The following is a 12,779-nucleotide window of genomic DNA, read 5'->3' as shown; positions in this document are numbered from 1 at the left end:
CTGTCGCTTGTAAAAAAAAAATGTAATGAATGTCTATCACCGCCAAGCTCTTAAATACCGTGCCAGTCTTTCACTCTATGAACGGTCACCGCTATCCGGATTCCTTGGGGGGGGGGAATGCATGAAATGAAATGTATGCAAATGACTAGAATGTAAATGATGGACACCTCGCTACTGTTGGAACTTCTCCTTCTCTTTTTAATGAATTCTTCTTAGTAATTCACACTGAGAAATTATCTGGATAAGAGCGTCTGCTAAATGACTAGAATGTAAATGATGGACACCTCGCTACTGTTGGAACTTCTTCTTCTCTTTTTAATTAATTCTTCTTAGTAATTCACACTGAGAAATTATCTGGATAAGAGCGTCTGCTAAATGACTAGAATGTAAATGATGGACACCTCGCTACTGTTGGAACTTCTTCTTCTCTTTTTAATGAATTCTTCTTAGTAATTCACACTGAGAAATTATCTGGATAAGAGCGTCTGCTAAATGACTAGAATGTAAATGATGGACACCTCGCTACTGTTGGAACTTCTCCTTCTCTTTTTAATGAATTCTTCTTAGTAATTCACACTGAGAAATTATCTGGATAAGAGCGTCTGTTAAATGACTAGAATGTAAATGATGGACACCTCGCTACTGTTGGAACTTCTTCTTCTCTTTTTAATGAATTATTCTTAGTAATTCACACTGAGAAATTATCCGGCCCTAAATATGCTGGATGTTTGTTTCGTTTTAGTCGTCTAGCAGACGCTCTTATCCAGAGTGACGTACAGTAGTGAATGCATACATTTCATTTCATGCATTTTTTATTTATTTCCCGTACTGGCCACCCATGGGAATGGAACCCACAACCCTGGCGTTGCAAACACCATGCTCTACCAACTGAGCCACAGGGAAGGCCAGTATGTATAACACACCATGCTGGTGTTGTAAACACCATGCTCTACCAACTGAGCCACAGGGAAGGCCAGTATGTATAACACACCATGCTGGCGTTGTAAACACCATGCTCTACCAACTGAGCCACGGGGGAGGCCAGTATGTATAACACACCATGCTCTACCAACTGAGCCACAGGGAAGGCCAGTATGTATAACACACCATGCTGGTGTTGTAAACACCATGCTCTACCAACTGAGCCACGGGGGAGGCCAGTATGTATAACACACCATGCTGGCGTTGTAAACACCATGCTCTACCAACTGAGCCACGGGGAAGCCGATGTGTTTGTTAAGTTTTTTTACTTTAGTGAGCGAGTGCGTGCCGTGGGAAAATGTGACACAACTATAATTTGATCAGGAATTGAAATGTTAATTAGACCTTGAGGTAGAGGAAATGTGAATACTGCCTATGTAAGAGAGCTTTTGGGGAAAGAAATTGCATGGCGACAGTCTGGGGTTGAGAGGAAAGTAGGTGTTGCTGTAACAGGAAATAAGCAGCATCCTATTTGTCAGCAGTTAGGGGAATACTGAGGAAATGTGTTTTGTATACTTAGAAAAACAGTGAATGTTGGAAAAGGAACAGTATTTTCTACCCAGAGAACTAGTATCTGCACACTTAAAATACATCAAATAGAATATAAAAAGCCAAACAATGAGCCATCTGGAACTCTGTACTGTTGGGGCCTTTGTAGAGATTGTTTGCTTACAGTCCTACTGTGCTCTGATACTAAGATAAACATCTGCCAGGATGGGAGGGGTTCTCTTTCCTTTTCATTCTCACTCTAGGATAGGGGTTCTCATTCTCTTTGACTGACTGACTGACTGACTGACTGACTGACTGACTGACTGACTGACTGACTGACTCACTCACTCACTCACTATCTCACTCACTATCTCACTCACTATCTCACTCACTATCTCACTCACTATCTCACTCACTATCTCACTCACTATCTCACTCACTATAACATGTATTTGTATGTTTTATTTAACCTTTGTTTAACTAGGCAAGTCAGTTAAGAACAAATTCTAATTTGCAATGACAACCTACACCAGCCAAACTCGGACGACATGACTGTGACGCCGCAGTAAATGTCCATTACCAGAAAGATAAGGATCTTCTTTCAATAATTACAATATATTATGTTTGTTTTGGAATAACTTCTGAAATAAATCTTTGTTGAACCAAATATTTAGGTGCTACTGACATGGTGGAACAGAAAGTCAAGTGTTATTGACAATTTATCAAACTCGAATGGATTTGAAATACATTAAAGAGTAAAATATATTTGTAACTGTTTTCTAGGAAACAGAAATTGTCTTTAATTTGGTAAGGTTCAGTACACATTTGGCGTTTTAGACATTTGGACTTCTGAAGAATACAAAAATATGTTTTCATGAGTTCACTCATGTTCCGTAGATTGAGACTTGAGAGAAAGAAATGGGGAGCAATTGCTCCAAAGGGAGGAGAGAGGAGAGGGACATTACCACTTCCTCCAAAAAGAGAAGTTTGTCTTTGGGAAGAAGCAAGGAGTACACTGAAGGGAGGATAGCAGAGGGCAACAGTGGAGAAACGCTCTTTCAACAAAGGTGAGACCAATTTCCCTGAAATGGTTCAAGTCAGTTTTGCCTTGTGTTGTAGTACCAGGTTGAGGACATAGAGGCCAGTGTTACCTCTATCTCTCTCTGTCTCTCCTAGTCTTCCTGGCCGACAATCCCCAGTCCCCCCAGCCTACAATCCCCAGTCCCCCCAGCCTACAATCCCCAGTCCCCCCGGCCTACAATCCCCAGTCTCCCCGGCCTACAATCCCCAGTCTCCCCAGCCTACAATCCCCAGTCCCCCAGCCTACAATCCCCAGTCTCCCCAGCCTACAATCCCCAGTCCCCCAGATTAATTATACATAGTAATTGCAATTAGCTAATTCATATTGTAGTTTACGTCAGCCGAGAGTTAGAAAATATGACTGCTTGTGTTGGGTCAATCTTTCCTCAGTTAGCGCTACGACAAATGTAGCCTACATTTTTTCTGGTTAGGATGATTGTGTTGTGCTATCTATCTATCTATCTATCTATCTATCTATCTATCTATCTATCTATCTATCTATCTATCTATCTAAACCATTTGCATCCAAAAATAAACTGCTTACATTCAGGAGATTAACTTTGTAAGGACTGTGTGTTTTGTGTAAATAGTTTCTGAAAAAAGTGTGTCCAGCTCAAACGCTGATTGTTGCGTCATTGGTAACTGTCCGTTTTAAAGAGGGTTCTAAACGAGCGTTCTAAAAGAGCGTTCTAAATGAGTGTTCTAAAGGAGCGTTCTAAACGAGCGTTCTAAAGGAGTGTTCTAAATGAGTGTTCTAAATGAGTGTGTCCAGCTCAAACGCTGATTGTTGCGTCATTGTAAAGTGTCTGTTGTAACGGGGTTCCAACCTACTAATCAACCCGCTTCAGGGACTGTAGAACGGCTGGTAGGAATAATAACAATGGCTGGGCTGATGGGCACTTCAGTGACTTGGAGCCTTTGATTGCCCTGCCTCTGGGAGCCTGTCGACTTGTTACATGATTACTGAGTGAAAGAGAGCCTATGAAAGTTTTCATTGGAGGGTGGGTGACCCCCTTGGTGGCTGAACCTGAGATCAATGAGAGAACTTGTCAGAAAAAACGACAGAGTCCCACTTTCTCTGTCATTGTACAAAGTAGAGAGTGGGGAAAAAATGTGTACAAATGTATACAGAGGCTCTGGAATTTGTCAAAAAAAAAAAATTTGTGAAAAAGGATTAAAATAAAGTTCCAACAGTACATGAGATGATCAGACTGAACCAACTGCTATCTTAAAATGTTTATTCAGTTAGGAAACAGAGGATGTATTACATAAAGTTATCACAGAATTAAAGTTATCACACAATTAAATAATAAATCCTCACTCACACAGACAAACATGGCTTCATTATTGTTCACAGTTTATTATCATAGTTTCTCACAGATCCTGGCTTCCACTGTTAGAATGGCTGAGCGAGAGGAGGTGGGGCTTTTTTCATTGCCTGAGAGAGAGAGAGAGACATTCAGTTTTACTAGAGGGGTTGGGTGCGCCCCCTGTTGGCTGAACCCGGGTGGGAGGTTCCCCCTTAGCAAGCAATGGACCCCAGCACACCACTGAAGCCATTAAGAACTATATTCAAAAACACACCTGGTAACCTGTTCAATCACCAGGCACACGGCTCAACATAGTTCAATGACAGAGACTGTGGGTAAATTTTGGGTACATTTTTTTTTTTTTTTAAATTAATAAAATAAAGTCGCAGATGTCTTTGACATGCTCAAAATTAACTAACTGCCATCTTGAAATGTAGAGAACGTGTTTAAAAATAGGCATCCTATAATTTGAAAATTAGTTGAAAGGCTAAGTGATTCTCCTCCTGAGAAGAAGCTGACAGCCTTCAAACAGAGCAAAAAAAGTGGTCCCAAACAATATGTCAAAATGAATAAAAAAATGATACAGCTGTCTTTAATAAGATCAAACTGAACTAACTGCTATCTTGAAATGTTGAAAAAGTGTTTTTAAATAGGCATCCTATCATTTGAAAATTAGTTGAAAGGCTAAGTGATTCTCCTCCTGACAAGAAGCTGACAGCCTTCAAACAGAGCAAAAAAAGTGGTCCCAAACAATATGTCAAAATGAATAAAAAAATGATACAGCTGTCTTTAATAAGATCAAACTGAACTAACTGCAATCTTGAAATGTTGAAAAAGTGTTTTTAAATAGGCATCCTATCATTTGAAAATTAGTTGAAAGGCTAAGTGATTCTCCTCCTGACAAGAAGCTGACAGCCTTCAAACAGAGCAAAAAAAGTGGTCCCAAACAATATGTCAAAATGAATAAAAAAATGATACAGCTGTCTTTAATAAGATCAAACTGAACTAACTGCAATCTTGAAATGTTGAAAAAGTGTTTTTAAATAGGCATCCTATCATTTCAAAATTAGTTGAAAGGCTAAGTGATTCTCCTCCTGACAAGAAGTTGACAGCCTGCAAACATAGTGCAAAAAAAGTGGGCGTGAACATAGAATATTTTTGGGTCAAAAAAAAGAATATACAGCTGTCTTTAATAAGATCAAACTGAACTAACTGCTATCTTGAAATGTTGAAAAAGTGTTTTTAAATAGCTCAGTCTTATCACTCAATATGAGTCAAAATCTGTCACTTCCAAGAGTGCTCATTTTGTCAAAAATTTAAAAAAATAAAAATTAACAACTCACAGCTGTGTTAATAGACCCAACTCAAACATCTGCTATCTTGAAATGTCCAAAAAAGGTATTTAAATGGGCCTACCAGACATCTTCTTGAGAGAAGATAAGGTCAGGGACTCCTGACTGACTCTCTGTCATGTTGAAATAGGTTCTCCTGTCTTACTTTCTGTCATGTTGAGATTGGTTTCCCTGTCTTACTTTCTGTCATGTTGAGATTGGTTAGTTCTTCTTGAGAGAACTAACCCAAAATTAGTCCAACTAACCCAAAATTAGTCGAAAGGCTAAGGGATTTTCTAAATAGCTCAGTCTTATCACTCAATATGAGTCAAAATCTGTCACTTCCAGGACTGCTCATTTTGTCAAAAATGAAAAAATGAAAAAAATAACAGCTCACAGCTGTGTTAATAGACCCAACTCAAACATCTGCTATCTTGAAATGTCCAAAAAAGGTATTTAAATGGGCCTACCAGAAATCTTGAGAGAAGACAAGGTCAGGGACTCCTGACTGACTTTACTCTCCGTCATGTTGAAATATGACAAAAGCTCTAGGCTGTTTTTAACCACTTCCGGTTGTCACAGGAATTTCTTACTCAACACACGTTGTCTTTGGGGTAGACATAAACAGAATCCTGAATAAGAAGTCTCTACCTTAATAATTGACTGAATGACACATGGTTGAGTTGCGTAATTTTCACTATCTGCAGGTGGCCATATGACAATAGCTCTAGGCTGTTTTTAACAACTTCCGGTTGTCACAGGAAGCTCTTGCTTCACACACGTTGTCTTTGGGGTAGTCTCAGTCCTGTCTGATGCTGTCTGGCCAGTGAAACAGTCTGTCTCAGTCCTGTCTGATGCTGTCCGGTCAGTGAAACAGTCTGTCTCAGTCCTGTCTGATGCTGTCCGGTCAGTGAAACAGTATGTCTCAGTCCTGTCTGATGCTGTCCGGTCAGTGAAACAGTCTGTCTCAGTCCTGTCTGATGCTGTCCGGTCAGTGAAACAGTCTGTCTCAGTCCTGTCTGATGCTGTCTGGACAGTGAAACAGTCTGTCTCAGTCCTGTCTGATGCTGTCTGGACATAAAGAGTATAACATTGTTGCTGCCCGTAGCGTTGAAGGCAAGGGAAGCCAGTGAGCATTTGGCTTCCTTTGATTGTGTTGGCTGTGCTAGCTGTGTTAGCTGTGCTAGCTGTGTTAGCAGTGTTAGCTGTGCTAGCTGTATTAGCTGTGCTAGCTGCGTTAGCTGTGCTAGCTGTGCTAGCTGTGTTAGCTGTGCTAGCTGTGTTAGCTGTGCTAATCCAAATTTATGGTTTTAAAAAAGGGCAAAATTAAAGACAGATCGTAACTGTAGGTGCTGTCTCTCTCTGTGTCGTTTTAAAGCAATAGTCGTTTTGTCGTCCCTAAAATGTCTGAAACATATATTTTGCTTTGACCGTGCTGCAGGTCACCTAACTGTTTGGTTACATGCAATAAGCTTTGTGTGGACTTCACCGGACAGCAGTTGCTCTCTGGTTTTGAGATGAAAACAAATGTCTAGTTTAATTTATTCTGCCGCTTTGTCTAGTAGTAGTACCATCAACAGACAGCAGGGGGCAGTAGAAACTGTCTTCACAGTGGAAAGGCAGACACAGTGGATTCATTTGTCTTTAATACTGGTCTATACCCTGTCTATTGATCAGAACAGCCTCTTAGCATGGTGGACCATCCTGGTCTATACCCTGTCTATTGATCAGAACAGCCTGTTAGCATGGTGGACCATCCTGGTCTAATACCCTGTCTATTGATCAGAACAGCCTGTTAGCATGGTGGACCATCCTGTTCTATACCCTGTCTATTGATCAGAACAGCCTGTTAGCATAGTGGACCATCCTGGTCTATACCCTGTCTATTGATCAGAACAGCATGGTGGACCATCCTGGTCTATACCCTGTCTATTGATCAGAACAGCTTGTTAGCATGGTGGACCATCCTGGTCTATACCCTGTCTATTGATCAGAACAGCCTGTTAGCATGGTGGACCATCCTGGTCTATACCCTGTCTATTGATCAGAACAGCCTGTTAGCATGGTGGACCATCCTGGTCTATACCCTGTCTAACGATCAGAACAGCCTGTTAGCATTGTGGACCATCCTGGTCTATACCCTGTCTATTGATCAGAACAGCCTGTTAGCATGGTGGAACATCCTGGTCTATACCCTGTCTATTGATCAGAACAGCATAGTGGACCATCCTGGTCTATACCCTGTCTATTGATCAGAACAGCCTGTTAGCATGGTGGACCATCCTGGTCTATACCCTGTCTATTGATCAGAACAGCATGGTGGACCATCCTGGTCTATACCCTGTCTATTGATCAGAACAGCCTGTTAGCATGGTGGACCATCCTGGTCTATACCCTGTCTATTGATCAGAACAGCCTGTTAGCATGGTGGACCATCCTGGTCTATACCCTGTCTAACGATCAGAACAGCCTGTTAGCATTGTGGACCATCCTGGTCTATACCCTGTCTATTGATCAGAACAGCCTGTTAGCATGGTGGAACATCCTGGTCTATACCCTGTCTATTGATCAGAACAGCTTAGTGGACCATCCTGGTCTATACCCTGTCTATTGATCAGAACAGCCTGTTAGCATGGTGGACCATCCTGGTCTATACCCTGTCTATTGATCAGAACAGCCTGTTAGCATGGTGGACCATCCTGGTCTATACCCTGTCTAATGATCAGAACAGCCTGTTAGCATTGTGGACCATCCTGGTCTATACCCTGTCTATTGATCAGAACAGCCTGTTAGCATGGTGGACCATCCTGGTCTATACCCTGTCTAACGATCAGAACAGCCTGTTAGCATTGTGGACCATCCTGGTCTATACCCTGTCTATTGATCAGAACAGCCTGTTAGCATGGTGTAACATCCTGGTCTATACCCTGTCTATTGATCAGAACAGCTTAGTGGACCATCCTGGTCTATACCCTGTCTATTGATCAGAACAGCCTGTTAGCATGGTGGACCATCCTGGTCTATACCCTGTCTATTGATCAGAACAGCATGGTGGACCATCCTGGTCTATACCCTGTCTATTGATCAGAACAGCCTGTTAGCATGGTGGACCATCCTGGTCTATACCCTGTCTATTGATCAGAACAGCCTGTTAGCATGGTAGACCATCCTGGTCTATACCCTGTCTATTGATCAGAACAGCATGGTGGACCATCCTGGTCAATACCCTGTCTATTGATCAGAACAGCATGGTTGACCATCCTGGTCTATACCCTGTCTATTGATCAGAGCAGCCTGTTAGCATAGTGGACCATCCTGGTCTATACCCTGTCTATTGATCAGAACAGCATGGTGGACCATCCTGGTCTATACCCTGTCTATTGATCAGAGCAACCTGTTAGCATGGTGGACCATCCTGGTCTATACCCTGTCTATTGATCAGAACAGCCTGTTAGCATGGTGGACCATCCTGGTCTATACCCTGTCTATTGATCAGAACAGCCTGTTAGCATGGTGGACCATCCTGGTCTATACCCTGTCTATTGATCAGAACAGCCTGTTAGCATAGTGGACCATCCTGGTCTATACCCTGTCTATTGATCAGAACAGCCTGTTAGCATGGTGGACCATCCTGGTCTATACCCTGTCTATTGATCAGAACAGCCTGTTAGCATGGTGGACCATCCTGGTCTATACCCTGTCTATTGATCAGAACAGCCTGTTAGCATGGTGGACCATCCTGGTTTATACCCTGTCTATTGATCAGAACAGCCTGTTAGCATAGTGGACCATCCTGGTCTATACCCTGTCTATTGATCAGAGCAGCCTGTTAGCATAGTGGACCATCCTGGTCTATACCCTGTCTATTGATCAGGACTGCCTGTTAGCATGGTGGACCATCCTGGTCTATACCCTGTCTATTGATCAGAACAGCTTAGTGGACCATCCTGGTCTATACCCTGTCTATTGATCAGAACAGCCTGTTAGCATGGTGGACCATCCTGGTCTATACCCTGTCTATTGATCAGAACAGCATGGTGGACCATCCTGGTCTATACCCTGTCTATTGATCAGAGCAGCCTGTTAGCATAGTGGACCATCCTGGTCTATACCCTGTCTATTGATCAGGACTGCCTGTTAGCATGGTGGACCATCCTGGTCTATACCCTTTCTATTGATCAGAACAGCTTAGTGGACCATCCTGGTCTATACCCTGTCTATTGATCAGAACAGCCTGTTAGCATGGTGGACCATCCTGGTCTATACCCTGTCTATTGATCAGAACAGCATGGTGGACCATCCTGGTCTATACCCTGTCTATTGATCAGAGCAGCCTGGTAGCATAGTGGACCATCCTGGTCTATACCCTGTCTATTGATCAGAACAGCATGGTGGACCATCCTGGTCTATACCCTGTCTATTGATCAGAGCAGCCTGTTAGCATGGTGGACCATCCTGGTCTATACCCTGTCTATTGATCAGAACAGCGTGTTAGCATGGTGGACCATCCTGGTCTATACCCTGTCTATTGATCAGAACAGCCTGTTAGCATGGTGGACCATCCTGGTCTATACCCTGTCTATTGATCATAGCAGCCTGTTAGCATGGTGGACCATCCTGGTCTATACCCTGTCTATTGATCAGAACAGCATGGTGGACCATCCTGGTCTATACCCTGTCTATTGATCAGAGCAGCCTGTTAGCATGGTGGATCATCCTGGTCTATACCCTGTCTATTGATCAGAACAGCCTGTTAGCATGTTGGACCATCCTGGTCTATACCCTGTCTATTGATCAGAACATCCTGTTAGCATGGTGGACCATCCTGGTCTATACCCTGTCTATTGATCAGAACAGCCTGTTAGCATGGTGGACCATCCTGGTCTATACCCTGTCTATTGATCAGAACAGCCTGTTAGCATGGTGGACCATCCTGGTCTATACCCTGTCTATTGATCAGAACAGCCTGTTAGCATGGTGGACCATCCTGGTCTATAACCTGTCTATTGATCAGAACAGCCTGTTAGCATGGTGGACCATCCTGGTCTATACCCTGTCTATTGATCAGAACAGCCTGTTAGCATGGTGGACCATCCTGGTCTATTCCCTGTCTATTGATCAGAACAGCCTGTTAGCATGGTGGACCATCCTGGTCTATACCCTGTCTATGGATCAGAACAGCCTTTTAGCATGGTGGACCATCCTGGTCTATACCCTGTCTATTGATCAGAACAGCCTGTTAGCATGGTGGACCATCCTGGTCTATACCCTGTCTATTGATCAGAACAGCCTGTTAGCATGGTGGACCATCCTGGTCTATACCCTGTCTATTGATCAGAACAGCCTGTTAGCATGGTGGACCATCCTGTTCTATACCCTGTCTATTGATCAGAACAGCCTGTTAGCATAGTGGACCATCCTGGTCTATACCCTGTCTATTGATCAGAACAGCATGGTGGACCATCCTGGTCTATACCCTGTCTATTGATCAGAACAGCTTGTTAGCATGGTGGACCATTCTGGTCTATACCCTGTCTAATGATCAGAACAGCCTGTTAGCATTGTGTTCCATCCTGGTCTATACCCTGTCTATTGATCAGAACAGCCTGTTAGCATGGTGGAACATCCTGGTCTATACCCTGTCTATTGATCAGAACAGCTTAGTGGACCATCCTGGTCTATACCCTGTCTATTGATCAGAACAGCCTGTTAGCATGGTGGACCATCCTGGTCTATAGCCTGTCTATTGATCAGAACAGCATGGTGGACCATCCTGGTCTATACCCTGTCTATTGATCAGAGCAGCCTGTTAGCATAGTGGACCATCCTGGTCTATACCCTGTCTATTGATAAGAACAGCATGGTGGACCATCCTGGTCTATACCCTGTCTATTGATCAGAACAGCCTGTTAGCATGGTGGACCATCCTGGTCTATACCCTGTCTATTGATCAGAACAGCCTGTTAGCATGGTGGACCATCCTGGTCTATACCTTGTATATTGATCAGAACAGCATGGTGAACCATCCTGGTGAATACCCTGTCTATTGATCAGAACAGCATGGTGGACCATCCTGGTCTATACCCTGTCTATTGATCAGAGCAGCCTGTTAGCATAGTGGACCATCCTGGTCTATACCCTGTCTATTGATCAGAACAGCATGGTGGACCATCCTGGTCTATACCCTGTCTATTGATCAGAGCAGCCTGTTAGCATGGTGGACCATCCTGGTCTATATCCTGTCTATTGATCAGAAAAGCCTGTTAGCATGGTGGACCATCCTGGTCTATACCCTGTCTATTGATCAGAACAGCATGGTGGACCATCCTGGTCTATACCCTGTCTATTGATCAGAGCAGCCTGTTAGCATGGTGGACCATCCTGGTCTATACCCTGTCTATTGATCAGAACAGCCTGTTAGCATGGTGGACCATCCTGGTCTATACCCTGTCTATTGATCAGAACAACCTGTTAGCATGGTGGACCATCCTGGTTTATACCCTGTCTATTGATAAGAACAGCCTGTTAGCATAGTGGACCATCCTGGTCTATACCCTGTCTATTGATCAGAACAGCATGGTGGACCATCCTGGTCTATACCTTGTCAATTGATCAGAGCAGCCTGTTAGCATAGTGGACCATCCTGGTCTATACCCTGTCTATTGATCAGAACAGCCTGTTAGCATAGTGGACCATCCTGGTCTATACCCTGTCTATTGATCAGAACAGCATGGTGGACCATCCTGGTCTATACCCTGTCTATTGATCAGAACAGCCTGTTAGCATGGTGGACCATCCTGGTCTATACCCTGTCTATTGATCAGAACAGCCTGTTAGCATGGTGGACCATCCTGGTCTATACCCTGTCTATTGATCAGAACAGCATGGTTGACCATCCTGGTCAATACCCTGTCTATTGATCAGAACAGCATGGTGGACCATCCTGGTCTATACCCTGTCTATTGATCAGAGCAGCCTGTTAGCATTGTGGACCATCCTTGTCTATACCCTGTCTATTGATCAGAACAGCCTGTTAGCATGGTGGACCATCCTGGTCTATACCCTGTCTATTGATCAGAACAGCATGTTAGCATGGTGGACCATCCTGGTCTATACCCTGTCTATTGATCAGAACAGGCTGTTAGCATGGTGGACCATCCTGGTCTATACCCTGTCTATTGATCAGAACAGCCTGTTAGCATGGTGGACCATCCTGGTCTATACCCTGTCTATTGATCAGAACAGCCTGTTAGCATGGTGGACCATCCTGGTCTATACCCTGTCTATTGATCAGAACAGCCTGTTAGCATGGTGGACCATCCTGGTCTATACCCTGTCTATTGATCAGAACAGCCTGTTAGCATGGTGGACCATCCTCGTCTATACCCTGTCTATTGATCAGAACAGCCTGTTAGCATGGTGGACCATCCTGGTCTATACCCTGTCTATTGATAAGAACAGCCTGTTAGCATGGTGGACCATCCTGGTCTATACCCTGTCTATTGATCAGAACAGCCTGTTAGCATGGTGGACCATCCTGGTCTATACGCTGTCTATGGATCAGAACAGCCTGTTAGCATGATGGACG

The sequence above is a fragment of the Salmo trutta genome, unplaced genomic scaffold (assembly GCF_901001165.1).
Source record: "Salmo trutta unplaced genomic scaffold, fSalTru1.1, whole genome shotgun sequence".
Taxonomy (NCBI): Eukaryota; Metazoa; Chordata; class Actinopteri; order Salmoniformes; family Salmonidae; genus Salmo; species Salmo trutta.
The sequence above is the reverse complement of the archived record's forward strand: the minus strand, read 5'-3'. Positions refer to the sequence as shown.